The following is a 27,642-nucleotide window of genomic DNA, read 5'->3' as shown; positions in this document are numbered from 1 at the left end:
AATGAAAACTGACCTTTTCCAGTCCTGTGGCCACTGCTGAGTTTTCCAAATTTGCTGGCATATTGAGTGTAGCACTTTCACAGCATCATCTTCCAGCATTTGAAATAGCTCAACTGGAATTCCAAAACCTCCACTGGCTTTGTTCGTAGTGATGCTTTCTAGGGCCCACTTGACTTCATGTTCCACAATGTCTGCCTCTAGGTCAGTGATCATACCATCGTGATTATCTGGGTCATGAAGATGTTTTTTGTACAGTTCTTCTGTGTATTCTTTCCACTTCTTCTTAATATCTTCTGCTTCTGTTAGGTCCACACCATTTCTGTCCTTTATCGAGCCTATCTTTGCATGAAACGTTCCTTTGGTATCTCTAATTTTCTTGAAGAGATCTCTAGTCTTTCCCATTCTGTTGTTTTCCTCTATTTCTTTGCATTGACCACTGAGGAAGGCTTTCTTATCTCTTCTTGCTATTCTTTGGAACTCTGCATTCAGATGCTTATATCTTTCCTTTCTCCTTTGCTTTTTGCTTCACTTCTTTTCACAGCTATTTGTAAGGCCTCCCCAGACAGCCATTTTGCTTTTTTGCATTTCTTTTCCATGGGGATCGTCTTGATCCCTGCCTCCTGTACAGTGTCATGAACCTCCATTCATAGTTCATCAGGCACTCCATCTATCAGATCTCGGCCCTTAAATCTATTTCTCACTTCCACTGTATAATCATAAGGGATTTGATTTAGGTCATACCTGAATGGCCTAGTGGTTTTCCCTACTTTCTTCAATTTAAGCCTGAATTTGGTAATAAGGAGTTCATGATCTGAGCCACAGTCAGCTCCTGGTCTTGTTTTTGCTAACTGTATAGAGCTTCTCCATCTTTGGCTGCAAAGAATATAATCAATCTGATTTCGGTGTTGACCATCTGGTGATGTCCATGTGTAGAATCTTCTCTTGTGTTGTTGGAAGAGGGTGTTTGTTATGACCAGTGCATTTTCTTGGCAAAACTCTATTAGTCTTTGCCATGCTTCATTCCGTACTCCAAGGCCAAATTTTTCTGTTATTCCAGGTGTTTCTTGACTTCCTACTTTTCCAGTCCAGTCCCCTATAATGAAAAGGACATCTTTTGGGGGCGTTAGTTCTAAAAGGTCTTGTAGGTCTTCACAGAACTGTTCAACTTCAGCTTCTTCAGCATTACTGGCTGGGCATAGGCTTGGATTACCATGATATTGAATGGTTTGCCTTGGAAACGAACAGAGATCATTCTGTCATTTTTGAGATTGCATCCAAGTACTGCATTTCAGACTCTTTTGTTGACTATGATGGCTACTCCATTTCTTCTGAGGGATTCCTGTCCACAGTAGTATATATAATGGTCATCTGAGTTAAATTCACCCATTCCAGTCCATTTTAGTTCACTGATTCCTAGAATTTCGACATTCATTCTTGCCATCTCTTGTTTGACCACTTCCAATTTGCCTTGATTCATGGACCTAACTTTCCAGGTTCCTATGCTATATTGCTCTTTACAGCATCGGACCTTGCTTCTATCACCAGTCACATCCACAACTAGGTATTCTTTTTGCTTTGGCTCCATCCCTTCATTCTTCCTGGAGTTATTTCTCCACTGATCTCCAGTAGTATACTGGGCACCTACTGACCTGGGGAGTTCCCCTTTCAGTATCCTATCATTTTGTCTTTTCATGCTGTTCATGGGGTTCTCCAGGCAAGAATACTGAAGTGGTTTGCCATTCCCTTCTCCAGTGAACCACATTCTGTCAGACCTCTCCACCATGACCCTCCCATCTTGGGTGGCCCCACATGGCATGGCTTACTTTCACTGAGTTAGACAAGGCTGTGGTCCGTGTGATCTGATTGGCTAGTTTTCTGTGATTATGGTTTCAGTGTCTGCCCTCTGATGCCCTCTCGCAACACCTACCATCTTACTTGGGTTTCCCTTACTTACGTGGGGTATCTCTTCACAGCTGCTCCAGCAAAGCACAGCACCTGCTCCTTACCTTGGACGAGGGGTAAACTAAGCCATGCCCGTGAGGCAACGCAAGATGGGCGGGTCATGGTGGAGAGATCTGACAGAATGTGGTCCACTGGAGAAGGGAATGGCAAACTAGTTCAGTATTCTTGCCTTGAGAACCCCATGAACAGTATGAAAAGGCAAAATGATAGGATACTTAAAGAGGAACTCGCCTGGTCAGTAGGTGCCGAATATGCTACTGGATATCAGTGGAGAAATAACTCCAGGAAGAATGAAGGGATGGAGCCAAAGCAAAAAGAATACCCAGTTGTGGATGGGACTGGTGATAGAAGCAAGGTCCAGTGCTGTAAAGAGCAATATTGCATAGGAACCTGGAAAGTTAGGTCCATGAATCAAGGCAAATTGGAAGTGGTCAGACAGGAGATGGCAAGAGTGAATGTCAAAATTCTAGGAATCAGTGAACTAAAATGGACTGGAATGGGTGAATTTAACTCAGATGACCATTATATATACTACTGTGGACAGGAATCCCTCAGAAGAAATGGAGTAGCCATCATAGTCAACAAAAGAGTCTGAAATGCAGTACTTGGATGCAATCTCAAAAATGACAGAATGATCTCTGTTCGTTTCCAAGGCAAACCATTCAATATCACAGTAATCCAAGTCTATGCCCCAACCAGTAACGCTGAAGAAGCTGAAGTTAAATGGTTCTATGAAGACCTACAAGACCTTTTAGAACTAACGCCCCCAAAAGATGTCCTTTTCATTATAGGGGACTGGACTGGAAAAGTAGGAAGTCAAGAAACACCTGGAATAACAGAAAAATTTGGCCTTGGAGTACGGAATGAAGCATGGCAAAGACTAATAGAGTTTTGCCAAGAAAATGCACTGGTCATAACAAACACCCTCTTCCAACAACACAAGAGAAGATTCTACACATGGACATCACCAGATGGTCAACACCGAAATCAGATTGATTATATTCTTTGCAGCCAAAGATGGAGAAGCTTTATACAGTTAGCAAAAACAAGACCAGGAGCTGACTGTGGCTCAGATCATGAACTCCTTATTACCAAATTCAGGCTTAAATTGAAGAAAGTAGGGAAAACCACTAGGCCATTCAGGTATGACCTAAATCAAATCCCTTATGATTATACAGTGGAAGTGAGAAATAGATTTAAGGGCCGAGATCTGATAGATGGAGTGCCTGATGAACTATGGAACGAGGTTCATGACACTGTACAGGAGACAGGGATCAAGACCATCCCCATGGAAAAGAAATGCAAAAACAAAATGGCTGTCTGGGGAGGCCTTACAAATAGCTGTGAAAAGAAGAGAAGTGAAAAGCAAAGGAGAAAAGGAAAGATATAAGCATCTGAATGCAGAGTTCCAAAGAATAGCAAGAAGAGATAAGAAAGCCTTCCTCAATGGTCAATGCAAAGAAATAGAGGAAAACAACAGAATGGGAAAGACTAGAGATCTCTTCAAGAAAATTAGAGATACAAAGGAAATGTTTCATGCAAAGATGGGCTCGATAAAGGACAGAAATGGTGTGGACCTAACAGAAGCAGAAGATATTAAGAAGAAATGGAAAGAATACACAGAAGAATTGTACAAAAAACATCTTCACGACCCAGATAATCACAATGGTGTGATCACTGACCTAGAGGCAGACATTGTGGAACATGAAGTCAAGTGGGCCCTAGAAAGCATCACTACGAACAAAGCCAGTGGAGGTTTTGGAATTCCAGTTGAGCTATTTCAAATGCTGGAAGATGATGCTGTGAAAGTGCTACACTCAATATGCCAGCAAATTTGGAAAACTCAGCAGTGGCCACAGGACTGGAAAAGGTCAGTTTTCATTCCAATCCCAAAGAAAGGCAATGATAAAGAATGCTCAAACTACCGCACAATTGCACTCATCTCACACGCTAGTAAAGTAATGCTCAAAATTCTCCAAGCCAGGCTTCAGCAATATGTGAACAGTGAACTTCCTGATGCTCAAGGTGGTTTTAGAAAAGGCAGAGGAGCCAGAGATCAAATTGCCAACATCTGCTGGATCATGAAAAAAGCAAGAAAATTCCAGAAAAACATCTATTTCTTCTTTATTGACTATGCCAAAGCCTTTGACTGTGTGGATCACAATAAACTGTGGAAAATTCTGAAAGAGATGGGAATACCAGACCACCTGATCTGCCTCTTGAGAAATTTGTATGCAAGTCAGGAATCAACAGTTATAACTGGACACGGAACATCAGACTGGTTCCAAATAGGAAAAGGAGCATGTCAAGGCTATATATTGTCACCCTGCTTATTTAACTTATATGCAGAGTGCATCATGAGAAACGCTGGTCTGGAAGAAGTACAAGCTGGAATCAAGATTGCCAGGAGAAATATCAATAACCTCACATATGCAGATGACACCACCCTTATGGCAGAAAGTGAAGAGGAACTAAAAAGCCTCTTGATGAAAGTGAAAGAGGAGCGTGAAAAAGTTGGCTTAAAGCTCAACATTCAGAAAACGAAGATCATGGCATCCGGTCCCAGCGCTTCATGGGAGATAGATGGGGAAACAGTGGAAACAGTGTCAGACTTTATTTTTTGGGGGCTCCAAAATCACTGCAGATGGTGACAGCAGCCATGAAATTAAAAGACGCTTACTCGTTGCAAGGAAAGTTATGACCAAGCTAGATAGCATATTGAAAAGCAGAGACATTACTTTGCCAAAAAGGTCCATCTAGTCAAGGCTATGGTTTTTCCTGTGGTCATGTTTGGATGTGAGAGTTGGACTGTGAAGAAGGCTGAGCGCCGAAGAATTGATGCTTTTGAACTGTGGTGTTGAAGAAGACTCTTGAGAGTCCCTTGGACTGCAAGGAGATCCAACCAGTTCATTCTGAAGGAGATCAGCCCTGGGTGTTCTTTGGAAGGAATGATGCTAAAGCTGAAACTCATTACTTTGGCCACCTCATGCAAAGAGTTGACTCATTGGAAAAGACTCTGATGCTGAGAGGGATTGGGGGCAGGAGGAGAAGGGGACGACAGAGGATGAGATGGCTGGATGGCATCACTGACTCGATGGACGTGAGTCTGAGTGATCTCCGGGAGTTGGTGATGGATAGGAGGCCTGGCGTGCTGCGATTCATGGGGTCGCAAAGAGTCGGATACGACTGAGCGACTGAACTGAAAGTAATTAGCCTCCAATGAAAATAAATTAATAAATTTGCAAAAATATATATATATAAACATTTTTTATTATTATTTTGTGCACAGTTTTAAATTATTTCATACAGTGTCATGAATAAAAGGTTATTTTGACAAAAGCTGGAAAATAAAAAAGTTACTGCCAAAGATGATGCATCTTAAGAAAGAGAGAGAGGATAATAACCCCTTGTTTCTCCCCGTCTACCCTCTGCTGTCCTGTCTCCTGGGCACACTTCCCATGGGCAGAATCCAGCCAGAAGTCAATTGGCTGAGAAATGAGAAATGTAGCTTTCAGGATGAGACCCTTTCAATGCAAAAGAGACAGGGAAGAGTGGAGAATGGAGCTGAAAGCAAGCGGATAAATGCTTTGCAGGGTACATTCTGGATTTACAATGAAGCCCTATAAAAACCCTGCAATGTTCACTTTCCAGAATGAAGGTCATATACTTCTGTTTCATCATCTGATTGTGCAAAAGGACCTTTGAAAGCTTACAAGGAAATTCTAAAGAAGTCCCTGACCTGGGAAGGGGACCCAATGGGACCAGGGCCCCTCAGTTGGCACATCCCTTGGGGATCAAGCCCTCACTTACCTTCTGCTCTAACTGTATCTTCCAGCTTCTGAGTGGGAAGGACTCTAGAATCATGATCTCTGGAAAGTGGGAGTTGCTGTTGTTCAGTCTCTATGTTGTGTCTGATGTTTTGTGACCCCATGGTCTGCCGTGCACAAGACTTCCCTGTCCTTCACTATCTCCCAGAGTTTCCTCACTCATATCCACTGAGTTGGTGATGCCATCCAACCATCTCATCCTCTGTCACTCCCTTCTCATCCTACCCTCAATTTTTCCCAGCAGCAGGCTCTTTTCCAATGAGCTCTTTACATCAGGTGCCCAAAGTATTGGAGCTTCATCTTCAGCAAATGGGAAAGTGGGATAAATAAGGCAAAATGGAGGCTTCACAAGATTGCCAGTATTTCAATAAAAATATCAGACATAACAGAAGATTGACAAGACAGCAACAAAAATCAGTTCAGTTCAGTTGCTCAGTTGTGTCCAACTCTTTGCAACCCCATGGACTGTAGCATGACAAGCCTCCCTGTCCATAACCAACTCCTGGAGCTTACTCAAACTCATGGCCATCAAGTTGGTGATGCCATCCAACTACCTCATCCTCTGGCATCCCCCCTTCCTCCTACCTTCAATCTTTCCCAGCATCAGGGTCTTGACAGATGAGTCAGCTCTTTGCATCAGGTAGCCAAAGTATTGGAGTTTCAGCTTCAGCATCAGTCCTTTCAATGAATATTCAGGGCTGATTTCCTTTAGGATGGACTGGTTGGATCTCCTTGTAGTCCAAGGGACTCTCAAGAGTCTTCTCCAACACCACAGTTCAAAAGCATCAATTCTTCAGCACTCAGCTTTCTTTATGGTCCAACTTTCACATCCATACATGACTACTGGAAAAATCATAGCTTTGACTAGACGGACCTTTGTTGGCAAAGTAATGTATCTGCTTTTTAATATGATGTGTAGGTGGGTCATAGCTTTTCTTCCAAGGAACAAGTGTCTTTTAATTTCATGGCTGCAGACACTATCTGCAGTGATTTTGGAGCCCCCCCCCAAATAAAGTCTCTCACTGTTTCCATTGTTTCCCCATCTATTTGCCATCAAGTGATGGGACTGGATGCCACGATCTCAGTTTTCTGAACGTTAAGTTTTAAGCCAACTTTTCCACTCTTCTCTTTCACTTTCATCAAGAGGCTCTTCAGTTCTTCTTTGCTTTCTGCCATAAGGGTGGTGTCATCTGCACATCTGCGACAAAGATGTGCAATATGAACAGATTTCTGGAAACAGTCTACAATAACTCCTATTTTGCATTAAATAGAATATTTCCCTTTCATTCTATTTATTTACTTTTGGTTGTGTCCCTGGTCTGTGGGATCTTAGTTCCCCAACCAGGACTGAAACCATGCCAACAGTGGAATCTCAGAGCTTTAACCACTTTACCTCCAGGGAAGTTCCTTTTATTTTTTAGAATAACATTTTCAGAAATTCATGCTTTTTACCCTGCAATCAGAAGAGTATCACTTAGACCAAGAGAACAAACAGAAGGACTATTGACTGACCTAATAGCATGAAAAATAATCAAAACTGCTTAATTAGATTGTTGCAGACTTTTATAAGGAAGACTAACATAGGGTTGTTGATATGTTTCTTCAATGTTTTTCCAGAATAAAATCTCAAATTGTGAACACTCTCAGGTTCACAGGTTTGATAAACTCCATTCTACAGAATACAAGTAGGGTCTTCAATGACAACTTAGACAGGAACTATACACCAGCACCATCCAATAGAAATATAACATGAGCCATAATAAAAAAAAAATAAGTGGTGGGTGAAATGAGTGAAAAGGGCCACTCATTTTTTAGGCACAAATTTGTACTTTTTAGGTATGAAGTTCTAGTTATAAAATAACTCATGGGGATAAAATGTACAGCATGGTGACTATAGTCAATAATGCTCTATTGCATATTTGAAAGTAGCTAGAAGAGTGGATCTTGAAAAAAAAACAAAAACATGGAACTGGTGAAAGTCATTTTAAGAGTGTTTTAAATTCAGTACATCAAAAATATAATGTCAATATGCAGTCAATATAAAATTTAATTAATAAACTAATTTTGCTTTCCTTCTAATCTAATCTTTGAAATCTTACATGTATTTTGTTTTCAGCATGTCTTAATTCAGATACTAAATTTTTATTGGAAATATATGATTTGTATTTAGATTTTATAAAACATACAGTTGCCAAGAAAAATTCATGTGTTCACGTTCTGAACACTTATTTTTAAAAAATGTTTTTCAGTAACTGAATCAAGTATCAGGTTTTAAGTTTTAATTAAAATTAAATACAATTAAAGTTCAGTTTTTCACTCATGGCCATGGTTGCTGTGCTTGACAGATGCATGATGCTCGTGGCTACCACATTAAACAGTGAAAAATTCCATGTGACCAGGACTGTAAAAACCTGAGTTTTTATTTTTTTACCTTTTTAACTTCATCATGCTACTTTTTGATGGGACCTATTTTTTTCTTCATAATGATTCATTTGAAGCCTCTAAATGAAAAGAAGCTGTGTTCTTATTCCTAGTGTCAGTAAGGAAGCAAATGTAGGAGAAGGAGGGAAGCTTCACATGAGAGGATGTTTGTAGATGCATCAAAGAAAGAAAATCAACCTAAATCTTCAAGGTCTGCTGGATAGAATGGAGGTCCCCGGAGCAGAACAACAGGCTTGGGAAATGAACTTGTTCACTTTCAGACAGGGCTCTTTGTCACTAATGACAGAAACTTGATTCAAACTGGCTTTGACAATGAAGGTTTTTGATGGACTTGAGGAACTAAAATGTCTGCAGGCTCTGTAATGAGAAATGTGGGCATGGCTGAACCCAGGGGTTCAAATAATATCATCAGGAATTGATTTATCTCAATCTCTTGATATCAGTACCTTGCTTTCAATCTCAGAGTTTCCCCAACAGTGGCAAGACGGTTGCCAGTCCATGTCCTGTCTTCACGTCCCTATCAGAGAGGGTGTGCTTCTTCCCTAAAAGACCCAGCAGGATTCTAGGGTTTCTGGTCATTGTCCTCTCCTTGGGTCACTTGGTCACTTGATTTACCATCTGAGCCACCAGGGAAGCCCCGAGGAGGCTACTTGGTTCCCCCAAAATGATTGGTGGCTCAGACAGTAAAGAATCTGCCTGCAATACAGAAGACTGGGGTTCGATCCCTGGGTCGGGAAGATCCCGTGGAGAAGGGAATGGCTACCCACTCCAATATTCTTTCTTGGAGAATTCCATAGATAGAGGAGCCTGGCAGGCTACAGTTCATGGGGTCACAAAGAGTGAGACATGACTGAGCGACTAACACACATTCAGAGTTTATGCAGCTTCATGAGAAATACTATATCATCTGCCAAGTGTTTCATCTCCTTTTTGCATTTGTCTTGTGGGAATCCACACTTTTTCCAAGCTACTTAATCTTGAGGAAGTTGTTTAACCTCATTGTGCTTCAAAGTATTGTGGGAACAATAATAGGACCTTCCTTGTACATTCATAATAAAAATTAAATAAGCTAATATATGTGAAATATAAGACAATTCATGAATAGAGTCTGGCAGATAAGTTCTAAAAAATAGTCCACTAAATAAATCTGCAACAATGTGATATTATCTATTTGTATTAGAAAAGAAGATTCATTGACTTCTCAAGTGAGTTCATATATGCCTCTTTCTGTCAAAGTGGGCTCCAGGGAGAGGAAAAACCACTGAAAATGTTTAATGAGTTAATGAATGAATCTCACTGTCAAAGTCAAGGATGTGTATACTTTTTTCAAAGGCATTCCTATGTCCTTAAATACAGTTCACCTATATTGTTACTTCTATCTTAGGAGGACGTGTCAGAATTTAATTAAATTAAAACCAGGGCAGCCCTCCTGTCAAAGACACTCTGGTTAAGTGAAATGGCACCACGGAACCACGTGGGTATCATGACCATCATGAGGAATTGTCTTCTCTCCTCTTTTCTTATTGTCCCAATATTTGGTTTAATCAAGTTATAGGAGTTATAGTAAATGAGGTGTATCTGGGAAAAGATTCCTTGAGAAATTAAGGTAACATCTACAGTTGCTTGTGCTGGGGAAAGCAGGACTCAGTCCTACTCAGAGGATGAAAACGCCCAGACATGGAAGGAGAATGAGGCTGCCAGTTGCCTGGTCCTGTTAACGCCAAGTTAATATCTGATGAGAAGCTGAACCTCAGAATCCTATTTGGTTAGACATGTTCAATGAAAAAGAGCCATCCACGAAAGGTGATTCAAGGTACAACATCCTCTGCCTTCTCAACAGGGCTAGCCCTCTATATCCATCCCGCCCCCACACCTGCTCTAAAATTACCACCTTGGGGCCACGTCACTGACCAGGCACTGCATTCAGTAGCCCCTGGCCTGTTACAGGTATATTTACCACTTGCAGGGACACACACCCATATCCTGCCCCCCTCCCCCACTGTCACACAGATAACGTATTAGATCAACAGGCTGGGGTCTGTGAATTTTCCCAGTTCCCCTCACCTCTCCATACCTACATTTTCCCAAGTAAATTTGCAGTTCCTTCCACCACGAAGCCTTTCTGTGGCCCCACATGGCTTGCTCTGGCCAGTGAAATGTGGACCGAAATGGCAGTGCACAAGTTTTGAGCCTACACCAAAGGGCAGCACATTTTCTGCTCGCTTCTTTTGCTCAGAACTCTGCCACGCCATTCCTCTGGTTCCAGAAGAATGAAACACACGTGGAACAGAGCCACCCTGGCCAGCCAGCAAACCTGGGAGAATGGCAATGCATGTTTATTATTAGCCATGGGGGTTTGGGCTGCTCTGTTACATGGTATGGCTAGGTAATATTTGACTAGTAGACAGCTATCAGCTAAGAGGGAGCAAGGCTGAGTCTTGGCCACAGCAGGTGAAATGTCTGGCAGGAGAGGCAGAATTGATAGGATCATCATTATAGCCATTCCTTATCCCTCCTTCCTTACTATCTGTAATTATAGAATCTAAAATGTGCAATGCCCAAGTTCCCAGAATGTTTTACAGCTGGGCCTCTGATCCAGTTCTAGTCAAAGATATAGAAGTAGAGATTTGCAGGGGACTCCTGAAAAAACTTTTGCTGTTTGAACAAAAGATGGGAGGCTTCTGGTGCTGTCCTCCCTGCTTCTTCCTGCCTCAGAGGTGGTCTTGAAGCCTGGATCCATAGCAACCTACTGGCAAGTAGGAAATGAGCAGCATGAGGTTGAAAAACCAACAGCTTGAGGAAGAGAGAGGAGGAAGAAGGAAGAGCCTGGGTTCTTGATGAGACTGCTGAGTAGCTAAACCAGCAGCAACCAATGCCTGTCTCTGGTCTTCTTCCAACGAGAGATGCAATCAGTGCCTGTTTTGTTTACACTTCTGTCGCATGTGAAATGCATTTCCAGATGATATGCCTGTGTTATGGTTGGACTTGGATCTGACCCATTCTTTTACATCAGAAAGATGATGCAGTTTCCTCACTGGTATCGGAGAAGCTGAAGTAGAAGGAAACTCTAAAGGTTTTGTCACTACTGTGGAGAGGGAGAGAGAAACATCAGTCTTAGCATTTAACATCAAATAGGAGCCCCCTAGAAACAGATGGGGAAGCTTTGAGTACTTCTCTTTCTGTCCTGACCCATGTGATCCATTAAAATCCAACCCATCCATCATTCTTAGCCTGTTCCCTGAAGCTTTCTCAAACTCCAGCCAGAATGACTCACCACTTTCTCAGAATTCCTCTAGTTGTTTCCTGCTTATTTCAGCCTGGGTGTGCCCCTCAGTTGGCAGGTCACCCTTGGCCCTGCATGAATCTGGCTGTGTATGTGTCTTATCTTCCCTACAAGGATAGTGTCTCAACAGCTCCTGCAGAATGTCCTGCAGAACTTTGTAGAGAGTGGTCAGCATGCATCAGGCTTTCAGAACTAGTGTTAGCTTTGAATAAAATGAAGTGCATATGAACTTGCTTTACAGCAAGCCTAGCATCACACCCGGGCATGTGGGTGTATCTGGAAACCTAATTAGGGATTGGCAGCAAAAACAGTTCAGTTTAGGATGGTTTCTATTGCAGAGGAAGCAGATTCAAAAAGAAATGAGAGGAGAAATAAAGAACAATCCAAAGTCACCTCCAAAGAGCCCATAGTCTGTATCATTTATTCCCTCTTGGGAGCCTTCCTATCAGAAGTTCTGATGATAGAGAGTCAGCAGTCTGGCACACTTCTGCATTTTTACCCTGTTCCTTAAAATATATGTTGGATTGTTTAGAATTTTTAGCTACCACTTTAGTTAAAAAGAAGAGAGAAACTCTAACCTGGCCAGTGCCTGAATGCATAGCCAAGAAATGGGGTAGTGGGATCACTCCTTGGACTGGATACCCCAGAGAAGGCCCTGAAACAAGGATTTGAGGCAAATGGCTTCTTTGGGAGAAGATTCCAGGAAACACAGGAAGAATGTGGAAATGAGGCAGCAAAGGGAAGGAAGCAAGCATAGATGGGTTAATGAGTTAGACGTACTTTGGCCACCTGATGCAAAGAACTGACTCAACTGGAAAAGACCCTGATGCTGGGAAAGATTGAGGGCAGGAGGAGAAGGGGACGACTGAGGATGAGATGGTTGGACGGTATCATCAACTCAATGGCCATGAATTTGAGTAAGCTCTGGGAGCTGGTGATGGACAGGGAGGCCTGGCGTGCTGCACTCCACGGGGTCACAAAGAGTCAGACATGACTGAGCTACTGAACTGAACTGAACCTGTGGGTACCTGGATCTGGTGTCCTGGTGGGGAGTTCCGTGGAGACCCTACCTCCAAAACATTTCACTATGTACAATAAAGTTACTACACCAAGGTTGGAAGAAAATATTATTTTTATAAAAGGCTTTGAGTGGTAGGCTTGGAGTTACCATTTCTGCTTCCTTATAATTTTTTAAACTTTATTTTCCACAATGAATGCATATCTTTGATAACCTCCTCACAAAACCTTTGAGAAAATATCATGTCACTCATTGCCAATAATGACAGTAAAATGATTTTGTTGACTTGACCCATCTGAGCCTCTGCTGTCAGCTTCTGTTTAGCTCAAGGGTACCAGCTCACAGGAGCTTAGCAGCCTTTGCTCTGCTGCTCTCATTCCCCAAGAAGTTCATGTCTCAAACCAGTGCAGCCCTCCCAATAGTATCTATTCATTCTTTCAAGAAAATATGTATAGAGTACCAACCGTGTGCCAGGAACTTCCCTAGGCAGTAGACAAAACCAGACCTCATCCTAACCCTCATGCAAGGAACTGAGCAGAAAAAAAAAAAACCCACAAATTTTAAAGAAGTCTGTCTTTGAGAAGAACTCCTGTCTACAGGAGTTCTATGAGGTCCCAGTTCTCTGGGAAACTAGAGTAGGGGATTTTGATCTAATGGGGGAAGCTGCCCTTAAGAAGCGAGATTCAACCTAAGTTCTGAAGGATGCAGAGAAGTTAACCAGGCATAAGTTCACTGCATTTCTTATGTGTCCATGTTGGGGTCTTGACATGCTACTTTCCAACCTCTGTCCTCAAAGACATAGCCATCTAATTGTCAGGCCACAACCAAGTTTCCTAACATAACAGAGAGAAAAAAGAGCAGTATTGGAGTAATTCCCTAGTGTCTGTAGAAAGATGGGAAAGTTCAAAGCAAGCGGCAGTCAATAAGCACTGAGCGATCAGGAAAACCTCTGTGGAGGAAGTGTAGCTTGGGTTCAGCTTTTATGCCAACAAGGAGAAAAGGTTCCCAAGGAAGAGCAACCACACGCCCAAATACTCAGAGGGGTTGACATCAGGGGCCCTTCTGTTGGACAGTGAGATGACCAGCAGGATGAGAGCAGAAGCTGAGTGGCAGGTGGAAGAGATGACCTGTCCTTGGAGGCCTGGGAAAGATGCTTGGACGTGATGTGATGGGAGTCCATGGTGTTATCTATAGGAGGACTGATGGAGAGGAGTCAAAGGGGCTGATCCAAAAGGAGAGGAGCCAGAGGGGCTGGCCACAGTGATCCAGACAGCAAGAAAGAGAGCCTTTCACAGGGAGGACTGTCTTCCTTGTATCCATGGTAAACCAGGCTTGAAGAGGTTCACTGAATTTTTAGCTTCCGGAAAGGAAATTTCTATTATTAATAGAAAGGGAAACATCATTATATTACTTGATAGAATAGATTTTGTCTCATTTATTTTATCAATCTATCTCTTACAACCAAGGAAATATACTGAAACCCAATTGATTCCTGTCCTTTCCCAGAATGTCTCTGCAGAGAGACCATATTTGCAAGTCATCCAGGACTCAGCTCTCCTGGAGCAAACTGTGGACTGGGAGACCCTTCTCCTGCTCTAAGGAACCCCTCTTCCTGATCTTCAACACTCCTCCCACAAAAGTCGCTGCCAGCTGTGCTGGGGAGGGAGCGAGCGTGGGAGGGGTAGGGAATACTGTCAGACAGCCAAACTACTGCAGAGGCTGCAGCAGGGCGGGGCTGAGGAATCGCTTCCACCCAGAGGCTGGTGGACCGAGAGGCGCCCGCTCCGCCCCACTGCTTCCCGGGACCAGGAACTCCTTGGCGGGACCATACTTTGTAGGCCATTTTCTAGCATGTCCCCCTACTGGAATCCCCCCTCCTGTTATAGATCTCCCCAGGAAAGGTGAATTGCTAAATTCTATGGTGTTCTGTCTTACTGTAGACTTTAAGGGCCTTTTGAGCAACAATAGAGAGTCAGCTTTACTCCCGCTTCAGCACACACTGCAAAGCTCCAATCAAGACATTCTTCTTGTTGTTCAGTTGTTAAGTTGTGTCCGACAATTTGCGACCCCATGGACTGCAGCACACCAGGCTTCCCTGTCCCTCACTATCCCCTGGAGTTTGCTCAGGCTCATGTCCGTCGAGTCAGTGATGCCATCCAACCATCTCATCCTCTGTCATCCCCTTCTCCTCCTGCCCTCAATCTTTCCCCGCATCAGAGTCTTTTCCAATGAGTCAGCTCTTCACATTAGGTGACTGAGGTATTGGAGCTTCAGTTTCAGCCTCAGTCCTTCCAATGAATATTAAGGGTTGACTTCCTTTAGGATTGACTGGTTTGATCTCCTTGCAGTCCAAGGGACTCTCAAGAGTCTTCTCCAGCACCACAGTTCTGTGGGTGACAATCTGGAACTTTGCTCAAAACTCTACAGTAAGTCCCCTATTTTTGTTCTGAGAGCATGTTCCTAAGTCCAATTTGTTCTTAAGTCCAACAGAGTTAGCCTAAGGAACCCAGCTAACACAATTGACTATATAGTACTGTACTGTACTGTGATAGGTTTATAATTTTTTTCACACAAATAATATGTAGAAAATAAACAGATACAAAAAATAAAGAAAACATTTTTAATCTCATAGTACAGTACCTTGAAAAGTACAGCAGTACAGTACAACAGCTGGCATACAGAGGCTGGCATGCATGTTCACATCTTTGAAAGTTTGCAAAACTTGAAGACCTTACTGTATTTGCCTACCAAACATGCTGTTTTTATTTTGATTTTAAGTTTATTGGGGCAGCACATAGAAATAATGGGGTATGACGGCCCACAACTTCCAAGCTTGTCCTTGATACCACCCCCCGAGCCCTTTTCAGTTACAGACTCATTAGAAGTCCTACACCCTTATCTGTACTTTCACACCAAGGACAAGTGGCTTGCATTCAGAAAAAATACAGTAAATACATTGTTTAATTATCTAGCGTCCCTACGGACCTGGATACTTCCTTTCGGTGAGCACCTGCCTAAAAGGTTTTAAGGAACCCACTTTCCCCCAGACACCCGACTCAGATCAGACCTTTTCATCTTCTGGGGCCTCTTTTGGAAATAGGAGCTTTCCTGAATCTCTGACGCCCTCTAGTGGCTATCTCAGGCTGAATTCTTGCCTAAACTCAGCAGTCCTTCCATCCCCTACTAAAATTAAAACAAGCCCTGAAATTAAAAACAAAAAAAGAAAAAGCACTTATCCTTTTCCTCTGATTCTCTGAAAGTGCAAAAAAGCAAATTTAAGGATGTCTATTTTCTGAAACCATGAAGGTTCATCTGGCCTCTTACCAGCCCTGGTCGGTTTGGGTTTTAAAGCTTTGATGGCATTTTGCAGTCTGCTCTGTACCCCAAATGACTTTCCATTTGCCCCAAAGACATACTTTAATTTGGTCTTTAATTTGTTTCGGAGAACCCCTGAGTGTCTTCTTCTCAAAATCAACACCAGCAACACATGGGAGGGGCCCAACTGTGTGCTTTAAGTGGAGGAGGGCAGACTTCCCTGCCAAGGTGCCCCCACAAAGCCTCTGTGTGACTCCAGGCACCAGGGGCAACACAGAGAGCCTTGTCAGGACCAGAGATGCTGCTGTCTCTTTTGACTTTGGTAGATAGGTGAAACCTGGGTGTGGTTTGAAATTGGCTACACTGGTCATTTTTATGAATCGATTTTTACAAACCCATGAGAAGTGTTCCTAATATAAATAGCCTGCATTATTCTTGTATCACCTTCATCTGACCCCTGGGAGTGCTAAAGAAAAGCCCATCACGCTTACCTGGCCTTCAGCCTGAAGCAGGCAATTAGGCCCCTGCCTGGGAGGAGACTGGAGGAGGAGAAGGAGACAGTGCATCTGATGACACTGCTATTCCCTTGGCTGAGAGCAAACGAATATTTGCTGCACTTGTTCTGTGTGCTGACCATTGAATATCTCATCTAGTGGGGCAGGTATGACCATCTCCATTTTACAGATAAGGACACTGAAACACAGACTTAAATAATTTTCCCAAGATCATACTACGTTAGAGGCAAGGTTACGATTCAAATCCACTTCTAACTGTAAACCCCACTCTTTATTCTACCCTGCCTCTTATCTTACTTAGCTGAGGGTTTCAGGTCCTTGACTCAGTCTGTGTGAATGGCGTCTCTGGAGTTGAGCGATGTGCACCCTGCATGTCTGTCCAGAATAGCTCAAACTTTGATTGCCTTGAAACCCTCCCATGACCCAGATTCTAAGCCTGGCCTGAGGACTAGAATCTTGATACTCAAAGTGTGGCCCCCGAAACCACAGCATCAGCAATGCTGCTGCTGCTGCTAAGTCGCTTCAGTCGTGTCCGACTCTGTGCGACCCCATAGACGGCAGCCCACCAGGCTCCACCATCCCTGGGACTCTCCAGGCAAGAACACTGGAGCGGGTTGCCATTTCCTTCTCCAATGCATGAAAGTGAAAAAATAAAGTGAAGTCGCTCAGTCGTGTCCGACTCCCAGCGACCCCATGGACTGCAGCCCTCCAGGCCCGTCAGTCCATGGGATTTTCCAGGCAAGAGTACTGGAGTGGGGTGCCATTACCTTCTCCGAGCATCAGCAATACTTGGGAGCTTTTTAGAAATATAAGTTGGCAGGCCCCACCCCAGACCCAGTGAATCACAAACTTCAAGGTTTGAGACTAGAAATGTATACCCAGAGCTTCTCAACTTTGAGGTGTACTCAGATCATCTGGGGGTCTTGTTAAGTGCAGTTTCTGCCTCTCTAAGCAGCTCCCAACAGATGCCAATGCCGTGAGCCACCTTTGTAATAACATGCCCCTAAATCAGTAATTCTCAAACTTAAGCCTGCATTCAAATCATCTGGAGGGCTTAATAAAACAGACTGATGGTGCCCCATCCCCCAAAATTCTGATTCAGAGGGTCTGGAATGGGGCCCAAGAATTTTCTAACAAGTTCCCAGGTGATGCTGGTAAAAGGATCCTACTTTGAGAACCACTGCCCTAGCCTACAAGAACTTCCTTCAGTTAGACAATTAACCTCATGCTTTTTGGCTCTGTATTTGCGTGAGGCCATGCTTAGTCCTTGAATCCTGGCTTCTTAGGGTTGAGAATAACTTCAGAGACCAGAGGCAAGGTCAGGATGCCACAGCTAGACTTACTCTCTTCAGTGCTGTTTATTCTGCATCCTGCTGGCTCTGCAGCTCCATAAATTTTCCAGCATCCAGCAATTGCAGTGGTTTTCGTGAGCTCTGCATCTCAGGCTGGTTTTGTAAGCACTTGAATCCCTAGTAGACACATATGTCATTGGCACAATCTGTGAAAACGCAGGCGCCTCCTACCTCACAGCTCTTTGAAAAGAGGGCTTTGGAAAAAACCAGCAGCCGCACTGGCAGCCGTGGTGGGGAGAAAATGCAGCAGCCAGCAGGCAAACCCAGACAAGGTAACTCAGCACAGAGGCCCTGGAGCAAAGTAATAAACCAGGACTCTGACAGCTACTGCATTCACATTCTGCTGGGCAACCCTGAAAAGGTTGTTTAACCTCTCTGTTCCAGAGAAGATGGTTTTCCTTAAGGTAAATAATACTCTTATTCAAGGAAATGCATACAAGGGAGGGTCTCAGATATGGACTTAAATCAGTTTCTGTTAGTGACAAACCACTCATGATATTTGAGGTAAAAAGTGGTCCTGTATATTCCTTTTTCTTAATCAATTTTTATTGGAGTGTAGTTACTTTACGATGTTGTGTTAACTTCTACTGCACAGCAAAATGCATATACATATGTCCCCTCCCTTTTGGATCTCTCCCCCATCTGGCACCCCACAGTGCATTAGGTAGAGTTCCCTGTGCTATGGAGTATGTTCCCTTCAGTCGTCCTATATATTTTCTTGAAGCCGAGGCTTGGAACTGGCATGCCATCACTTCCATCATATTCTAGTGGCCAAAGTCAGACCCAAGACCAGCCCACTGCTTCATGGAAGGAGCTGCAACATTACATGGTAAAGACAGAGAGGAGGGAGTAGTTTGGAGCCACTTTGCAATCAACCACAGAGGAGTTTTCTCAATTTGGGAGACACTGAGACACAGATGCCTAGGGAAATGGTTTACTTGGTTACTTGAGAAGTGAAGGAAATGCTAGTGGGAGCATAGGGGATTGAGACCCAGAGAAAAGCAGCTGGTAAAGCATGCACACTCTGGCCAGCCAGCACTCTGGCAGATAGAGCTGCATTTCACTGGAAAACTCTGGGAGTGCTGGACACATGCCTTTCTGTTATCCTACCTGAGAGACGGAGCTAAGGCATTTATGTATCAATTCTTAGCAGTTATTGTTGAGGGCTTTTTCCAGGGGGCACTGATTTCCCATCACTTCAGCCTCCCCTGCTGGGCAGGTGCTGGTAGCTGGTGGCCTGGCCCCTCTGCACCAAAGGGGTGAGGGTCAGGATATGCAAGTGGGGCACCCGTGCTTCCTCCTGCCATGGTGATAAAAAAAGAAAAAGAAAACTCAAGCTTTGCTTTTAAGGTAGTTTAGTAATAATATCTGCCCCCCACCCCTAGTTTGAGGTCTTTTTGTTTTATTTGAGGTGATGCTTCATTTCTTTTGCTAGCAAAGTTTGGAACACTAGATGGCGTCATACCAAGATATCATGCAGCTCTGGAAACAAAATGCGATGTTCCTGGTTGTCCTTGGAATTGAACAATTAGCAGCATGAGTTGAGAACAAAGAGCTTTGTCTGCTGTAGCTGTGGTGGGCCACTTCAGCTCTACCAAGAACATCACTCCGGCTGAACTTGCCCCTTGGCACCAATGTCACACACCATGGTGGGCAGGGGGTGGGGGTGGGCAAAGCGCAGAGGGCAGGCAGAGGTCACTGACCTTCTCTAAGGCTTGGGGTTCCCAAAGTCACTAGAAGGAAGCAGAAAAAAAGAATGAAACTTTCTAATCCCAGAAAGGTCTTTGAGCTGTATGGAAATGGGCCAGAAGGAAAACATGAAACTTATAGTAGAGATTCATTCTTGGGGCTGGGAGTGGAGAAGGGGATAGTAAATGAGGTTGAAAGTGAGGATCCAAGATATTAACATTTTATTTTAAATATTTCATGCAAATGAGACAGAATTTAAGCAATGATCAACTCTTTATAAAAGATACTAGGTAGTTGCCATATTATCTTCTCTACTTTTTCTTAAATTTCAGAAAAAGTGTGTAGGGAATAAGGTTGTGGGGTGGGGGGGGGCAGGGGGTGGGTGGGGAATGATGTTCTCCTGTAATTAGCAAGGTATGATGCTGTGAAAGTGCTGCACTCAATATGCCAGCACATTTGGAAAACTCAGCCGTGGCCACAGGACTGGAAAAGGTCAGTTTTCATTCTGATCCCAAAGAAAGGCAATGCCAAAGAATGTTCAAACTACCACAAAATTGCACTCATCTCACACACTAGTAAAGTAATGCTCAAAATTCTCCAAGCCAGGCTTCAGCAATATGTGAACCGTGAACTTCCAGATGTTCAAGTGGTTTTAGAAAAGGCAGAGGAACCAGAGATCAAATTGCCAACATCTGCTGGATCATGGAAAAAGCAAGAGAGTTCCAGAAAAGCATCTATTTCTGCTTTATTGACTATGCCAAAGCCTTTGACTGTGTAGATCACAATCAACTGTGGAAAATTCTTCAAGAGATGGGAATACCAGACCACCTGATCTGCCTCTTGAGAAACCTGTATGCAGGTCAGGAAGCAGCAGTTAGAACTGGAAATGGACCAACAGACTGGTTCCAAATAGGAAAAGGAGTACATCAAGGCTGTATATTGTCACCCTGCTTATTTAACTTCTATGCAGAGTACATCATGAGAAACCCTGGACTGGAAGAAGCACAAGCTGAAATCAAGATTGCCGGGAGAAATATCAATCACCTCAGATATGCAGATGACACCACCCTTATGGCAGAAAGTGAAGAGGAACTAAAAAGCCTCTTGATGAAAGTGAAAGTGGAGAATGAAAAAGTTGCCTTAAAGCTCAACATTCAGAAAAAGAAGGTCATGACATCCGGTCCCATCACTTCATGGGAAATAGATGGGGAAACAGTGGAAACAGTGTCAGACTTTATTTTTCTTGTCTCCAAAATCACTGCAGATGGTGACTGCAGCCATGAAATTAAAAGACGCTTACTCCTTGGAAGGAAAGTTATGACCAACCTAGATAGCATATTCAAAGCAGAGACATTACTTTGCCAACAAAGGTTCGTCTAGTCAAGGCTATGGTTTTTCCAGTGGTCATGTATGGATGTGAGAGTTGGACTGTGAAGAAGGCTGAGCACCGAAGAATGTAGTGTTGGAGAAGACTCTTGAGAGTCCCTTGGACTGCAAGGAAATCCAACCAGTCCATTCTGAAGGAGATCAGCCCTGGGATTTCTTTGGAAGGAATGATGCTGAAGCTGAAACTCCAGTACTTTGGCCACCTCATGGGAAGAGTTGACTCATTGGAAAAGACTCTGATGCTGGGAGGGATTGGGAGCAGGAGGAGAAGGGGACGACAGAGGATGAGATGGCTGGGTGGCATCACTGACTCGATGGACGTGAGCCTGGGTGAACTCCGGGAGTTGGTGATGGACAGGGAGGCCTGGTGTGCTGCGATTCATGGGGTTGCAAAGAATCGGACACGACTGAGCGACTGAACTGAACTGAACTGAGCAGGCCTGTAGAAGTTACATTCTTTTGTTGATTAACATTTGCTAAGTGCTTCCCCTTACTGAACCTTCATTTCCTTGTTTATAAAATGAAGATAACAGTAGTATCAATATCAGGGGTTGTAGTAAGTCTTAGATGAGGTGATATACTCATACCACCCAGCATGGCATCCCAGGAGAGATGCTTCCTCAGAAAATGCTCCCTTCTTCTGTCCCCCAACTCTCACCATGGGGGTAAGCATTAGGATCCCCTCCCGTGGAGTCAAATGAATGACTGGTTACTTATCTGCTGGACTTCCCTGGTGACTCAGATAGTAAAGAATCCACCTGCAATGCAGAAAACCAAGATTCAACCCCTGAGTCAGGAAGATTCCCTGGGGAAGGGAACAGCTACCCACTCCAGTATTCTTGCCTGGAGAATTAATTCCATGGACAAAGGAACCTAGCGAGTTACAGTCCATAGTGTCACAAAGAGTTGGACATGACTAAATGACTAACATTTTCACTAAATATGGCTAGAAACAGAAAAAAAATCTTAAACAAAGCCTTATCCTGACTTCTCTGAGTTCAGGGACACCATTGGTTTAAGAAAAAACAAAAAAACAAAAGAAATTGTTTATGGAAATAAGGCTAGAGAGACCCTCTTTATGGAAAGAGTTCAGTTCACTTCAGTCGCTCAGTCGTGTCCGACTCTTTCTGACCCCATGGACTGCAGCACTCCAGGCCTCCCTGTCCATCACCAACTCCCAGAGCTTGCTGAAACTCATGTTCATTGAGTCAGTGACGCCATCCATCTCACCCTCTGTCGTCCCCTTCTCCTCCTGCCCTCAGTCTTTCCCAGGATCAGGATCTTTTCCAATGAGTCAGCTATTTGCATGAGGTGGCCAAAGTATTGGAGTTTCAGCTTCAGCATCAGTCCTTCCAATGAATATTCAGAACTAAATTCCTTTAGGATGGACTGGTTGGATCTCCTTGCAGTCCAAGGGACTCTCAAGAGTCTTCTCCAACACCACAGTCCAAAAGCATCAGTTCTTTGGCACTCAGCTTTCTTTATAGTCCAACTCTCACATCCATACATGACTACTGGAAAAACCATAGCTTTAACTAGACAGACCTCTGTCAGCAAAGTAATGTCTCTGCTTCTTAATATGCTATCTAGGTTGGTCATAGCTTTTCTTCCAAGGAGCAAGCATCTTTTAATTTCATGGCTGCAGTCACCATCTGCAGTGATTTTGGAGCCCCCAAAAATAAAGTCTCTCACTGTTTCCAATCCAGCCATGAAGTGATGAGACCAGATACCATGATCTTCATTTTTTGAATGTTGAATTTTAAGCCAGCTTTTTCACTCTCCTCTTTTACTTTCATCAAGAGGCCCTTTAGTTCTTCTTCACTTTCTGCCATAAGGGTGGTGTCATCTGCATATCTGAGGTTATTGATATTTCTCCCGGCAATCTTGATTCCAGCTTGTGCTTCATCCAGCCCAGCATTTTGCATGATCTACTCTGCATTTAAGTTAAATAAGCAGGGTGACAATATACAGTCTTGATGTACTCCTTTCTCATTTGGAACCAGTCCATTATTCCATGTCTGGTTCTAACTGTTGCTTCTTGACCTGCATACAGGTTTCTCAGGAAGCAAGTTAAGAGGTCTGGTATTCCCATCTCTTGAAGAATTTTCCACAGTTTGTTGTGATCTACACAGTCAAAAGCTTTAGCATAATCAATAAAGGAGAAGTAGATGTTTTTCTGGAATTCTCTTGCTTTTTCGATGATCCAATGGATGTTGGCAATTTGATCTCTGGTTCCTCTCCCTTTTCTAAATCCAGCTTGAATATCTGGAAGTTCTCAGTTCACGTACTGTTGAAGCCTGGCTTGGAGAATTTTGAGCATTACTTTACTAGCATGTGAGATGAGTGTCATTGTGTTTGAACATTCTTTGGCATTACCTTTGTTTGGGATTGGAATGAAAACTGACCTTTTCCAGTTCTGCAGCCACTGCTGAATTCTCCAAATTTGCTGGCATATTGTGGAAAGAGGGACTCTGGAATTTAGCAATAAGCATTTTAGAAACTTTACAGTCTTCTACTCTGAAGGGGCATGAACCTAGTTCTAGAACAAACATGGATTCTTTGGTGTGGCTTATAAAAAGATACACCCTTTCTCCTTTGAATGTAATGAGAACTCTTGATTTTTATGCGAATTAGAGAAAGCCCATAACCAGCCTCCATAGCACAAAATACCATGAGGGCAAGACAGCAGATAGTAATAATGGGCTGGTAAGAGGGGAAAATATGGGATGAGATCTATTACATGGAGGTGACAGAGCCTGCCCTCTAGGAGAGAGGGCTTCTCTGGCCTTTCTACATCTTGCCTGGGAAGCTAGGGCAGACTTAGAAGGGAACACAGTATTCCTTAGAGTCTTGTTTTATCTGGGGATCTCTGAATCTAGAAAAGATGGTCCTCAAAAACTGAGAAGGCAGAGCCTAAACCCATTGGGCTGGGCTTGTTCCCTTCAAGGGTTACAAACAATCTCAGTCTTTTCCACACATCAGAGCCTGCTGGAGGTGTGTGTGTGTGTGTGTGTGTGTGGTGTACAGGGCCTCCCATCCATTTGATATCAGTTACCTATTACTACAGCAATGCTGGTAATAAACAACTCCAAAATTAATGACTTGAAATGATAGCTGTTTCTTTAGCTCCTGAATCTAAGGCTTGCAATTGGGACTGAGCTGAGCTTGGAGGTTCTGGTCTCAGTTGGGCAGCTATTCTTTAAAAAGAAATAGCATGGTAAAAGAAGAAACCCTAGACCATCAGAAAGGAAGAAATACAGTAACCAAAACTATGCATAATGACAACAGAATTACCTTTTCTTCTTGAGACTTCTAAATTATATTTGACATTTGAAGCAAAAATTATAACATTGCCTGATATGCTTATTAAAATATGTAGAGGAAATATTTAAGAAAATTATGTTATGAACAGAGGAGGATAAATGGACATAAAGAGATAAGATTGTCTACACTTCATTCAAATGAGTAAAATGATGACAACAGTAGACTGTGATGAGTTTTATGTATACATACATATAAGAGCAACCATTGGGAAAAAACTACACAAAGAGATACACTATTGATGAACATTACAGATAATTCAAGTGCAATTCTAAAAAATTTTTCAAATAATTCCTATGAAAGCAAAAAAAAATCATAAATGAAAAACAGAAACAAAAGAAAAATGAAATGGCAGACTTAGGCCCTAATATATCAATGCATGTGTCATGTATATGTTCTAAGTCATGTCCGACTCTTTTGCAACCCCACGGACTATAGCTTGCCAGGCTCCTCTGTCTGTGGGATTTTCCAGGCAAGAATACTGGAGCAGAATTCCATTTCCTTCTCCAAGTGATCTTCCCAACCCAGGGATTGAACCCATATCTCTTATGTCTCTTGTATTGGCAGGTGGATTCTTTACCACCGAGTCACCTGGAAAATAATATATCAGTGTGTGCAAAGTCACTTCAGTTGTGTCTGACTCTGTATGACACTATGGACAGTAGCCTGTCAGGCTCTTCTGTCGAAGAGATTCTCCAGGCAAGAATACAGGAGTAGGTTTCCTTTTCTTCTCCAGGGACCTTCCTGACCCAGAGAGCCAACTCATGTCTGTTGCATCTGCTGCATTGGCAGGTGGGTTCTTCACCACTAGGGCCACCTGAAGTACATTGAATTTAAATGGTCTAAATATATCAGTTAAAAGACCTTGGCAGAATGGATTAAAAAATGTAATCCAACTATATATTGTCTACAAGAAACTCACTTCAAATATCACAACATACACAGGTTGAAAGTAAAATGATGGAAACAGTAATCAAAGGAAAGTAGGCGTGGCTAGTTAATAACAGATAATGTAGACTAGACTTGAGATAGTGGGCTGGTAAGGGGGAAGATATGGAATGAGATCTATTGAATGGAGATGATAGTTAATAACAGATAAAGTAGACTAGACTTGAGAGCTAAAAAAAAATTACAGACTTAGTGAGAGAGATTATATACTGATGAGAGGGTCAATCCACAAAGAAGACATAGTAACACCCACTGTGTATCCCCCAGGCAACAGAGATGCAAACCATATGAGACAAACCTGATAAAACTGAAAGAAGTATACAAATCTATAAGTTCAATTTCAGACTTCTACCCCTCTCTTTTAATATTTGACAGAACAACTTGTTAGAAAATTGGAAAAGATATACAAGAACTCAACAACACCATCAACCAACAGGATCTAGTCCACATTTATAGAGTATCCCCCAGCAACGGAGGAACACACATTCTTTTCAACTGCCAACAGAACATAGATCAAGATAGACCATTTCCTGGGTCGTAAAATAGATCCCGATAGATCTAAAAGAACTGAAATCATACAGTGTGTGGTCTATCAATAGAATCAGCCTAGAAATCATCACCCTCCCTGTTCAAATTTATTTGCATAATGAAATTGACAAAACCTGCTATAGTTACCCCCCAGAGTTGATAATATACACAAGTAGCATTAATGGAAGAAGAAATTTTACAAATATAAGAACCAAATCTATATATAAAGATTAGACACTTGAAAGTTTTCTTTATGTAATTAGAGGCCTCAAAGTCCATCTCTCCTGATAGTTCAGGAACATAATTACCTGGCTAAGACTAACAACTCATTTCATTTTCACCATCAGTCATTAATCCCTGAATATAATCATAGAACAATCTTGGACAAGAGAAGAAATAAGCCTGATCTCTTTTCTAGACCTCTGTTCACTCAAGAGGCCAACAACATGCCAACTGATGCTCTTCTTACTGCAAAGGATATTGTCAAATAGCCTCTCCTAGGCTGTATCATAGAGCACAGACCACTTTAAGGTATTTCAACACCTTTTTTCTGTTTCAAGACTAGTCTGAAGAGATTTCATGGAGTTTATTCCATGCCTCTTCATGTGAGAAGAAAACCATTTGGACATTTATAGCCTAAGGAGATAGAGATAGAAAGAGGAAAGTACGCATTGGCTATCATTTCTCTGGGGACAGAGAAAAGAGATTATTTGCTCTATTGGAAGGATTTGGAACCACTGGGATAGATCATGCAGCCATTAACTTTCAGTTATTCAAACAACTGGATGACTTTCAATTATTTCTAAATGAGCTTTTTTAATGAAGGGATATATAAGTTCATTTAATAGGAAATGTAATAAGAGTTGGTTGATCCAGGATCTCAATATTGTTATCTGGAGTTTAGGTTCTATATAATCCCTGGCTTTGCTGTTCCTGTGGTTGGTTTCATGTTTTAAAGTTGTCCAGGGGACAATGGTAGATTCATCTGACTTCAGTTATGGAAAGAGAGAATAGTTTACTCTTAAGACCAAGCCAGAACTTCCCTGGATGAAACCAGGAATCCTCTCATCACATGTCATCGACCAGAACTGGGTCACATGACTTTTCCCAAACCAATCACAGACAAGGGGGATAACTCTTAATCCCATCAGACTCACTCCTCAAGCTGAAGGGGTTCCTCTGGGTCATAGGGGCTACATGAGGATGGGGCATCTGTAAAAGAGAGGTTCTGTGAGGAAGTAAAAGGTAGTTAATGGGTTCTGTGTAGGCAGCTGGAGCTCAGTAACACTGAGTATGTTTCTAAGAGCAGAAATCTCAGACTCAAGCAATGAAGTGACCTAGTTGTCTTAAAGAACTGAAGGAGTTCACAGACAAATCAGGCAAGGCTGCATCCAGCAAACCAGTGATGTCATTAGCATCTGGCTTCCCCATCTCTCTGCCCTCTGACTCCACACAGTGGTCTCCTGCCAGCAAAAGGCTACAGCAGATTGAAAGTTTGAATTGCTTAGCATGTTGAGTTGGGAGAGAAGTGGAAAAGGGGAATCAATTCTAATAGTTTCAGTGAAAGACTCTTCCTTTTTCCAGAACCCTCAGAAAACAGCTCCTCATATCTCATTGGTGCATGTGGGCATGCACCCAACCTAAACCAATTATTGTGGCCCAGCAGTGGCATTGACTAGTTTAATCCCAATCATAATCTCTATGTGCAAGGGTAAATTCACAGCAGTAAAAACAAAATGAAACCAAAACCCCACAAAATCCATTGGTTTAACCCAATACGATTTATTCTTTTCATTCATTCAATATGGATGGACAGTGACTCAACTCCACACAGTTGTTCAGGAACCCACACTCTTTTTCTGTGCAGCTTTGCCCTGGGCATCAGTGTGGATGTGGAAAGCAGATGGAGAGGGAGAGAAATGCTCTGGCCCCAGCTGGCATCCACAGCCACGGTGAAATGTGACTGCATTCACGCCTGCCCTGGAGCTACTTTGTCCTAACTCAGCCAAGAGGACTAGTGGGACATATTTCTGAGGACTCTGTTGCTAAATGGTAC

The 27,642-nt window shown here is 42.8% G+C and overlaps 1 long non-coding RNA gene across 1 annotated transcript in view; it reads right to left on the bottom strand.

Annotated features, from left to right (window-relative positions):
- Nucleotides 1–5,212: 5,212 nt before the first annotated feature.
- LOC147361298 (uncharacterized) overlaps nucleotides 5,213–27,642 on the bottom strand; it is a 160,918-nt gene continuing 138,488 nt past the window's right edge. The window contains exon 2 of the long non-coding RNA XR_015140021.1: nucleotides 5,213–6,987. This is a non-coding gene — a long non-coding RNA (uncharacterized LOC147361298). The remainder of the gene's footprint in view (nucleotides 6,988–27,642) is intronic.

Source organism: Bos grunniens, chromosome 13, assembly GCF_055505025.1.
Source record: "Bos grunniens cultivar Pamir isolate PY7600 chromosome 13, Bosgru_T2T1.0, whole genome shotgun sequence".
Lineage (NCBI taxonomy): Eukaryota > Metazoa > Chordata > Mammalia > Artiodactyla > Bovidae > Bos > Bos grunniens.
This window is presented reverse-complemented; position numbering and strand designations above follow the sequence as displayed.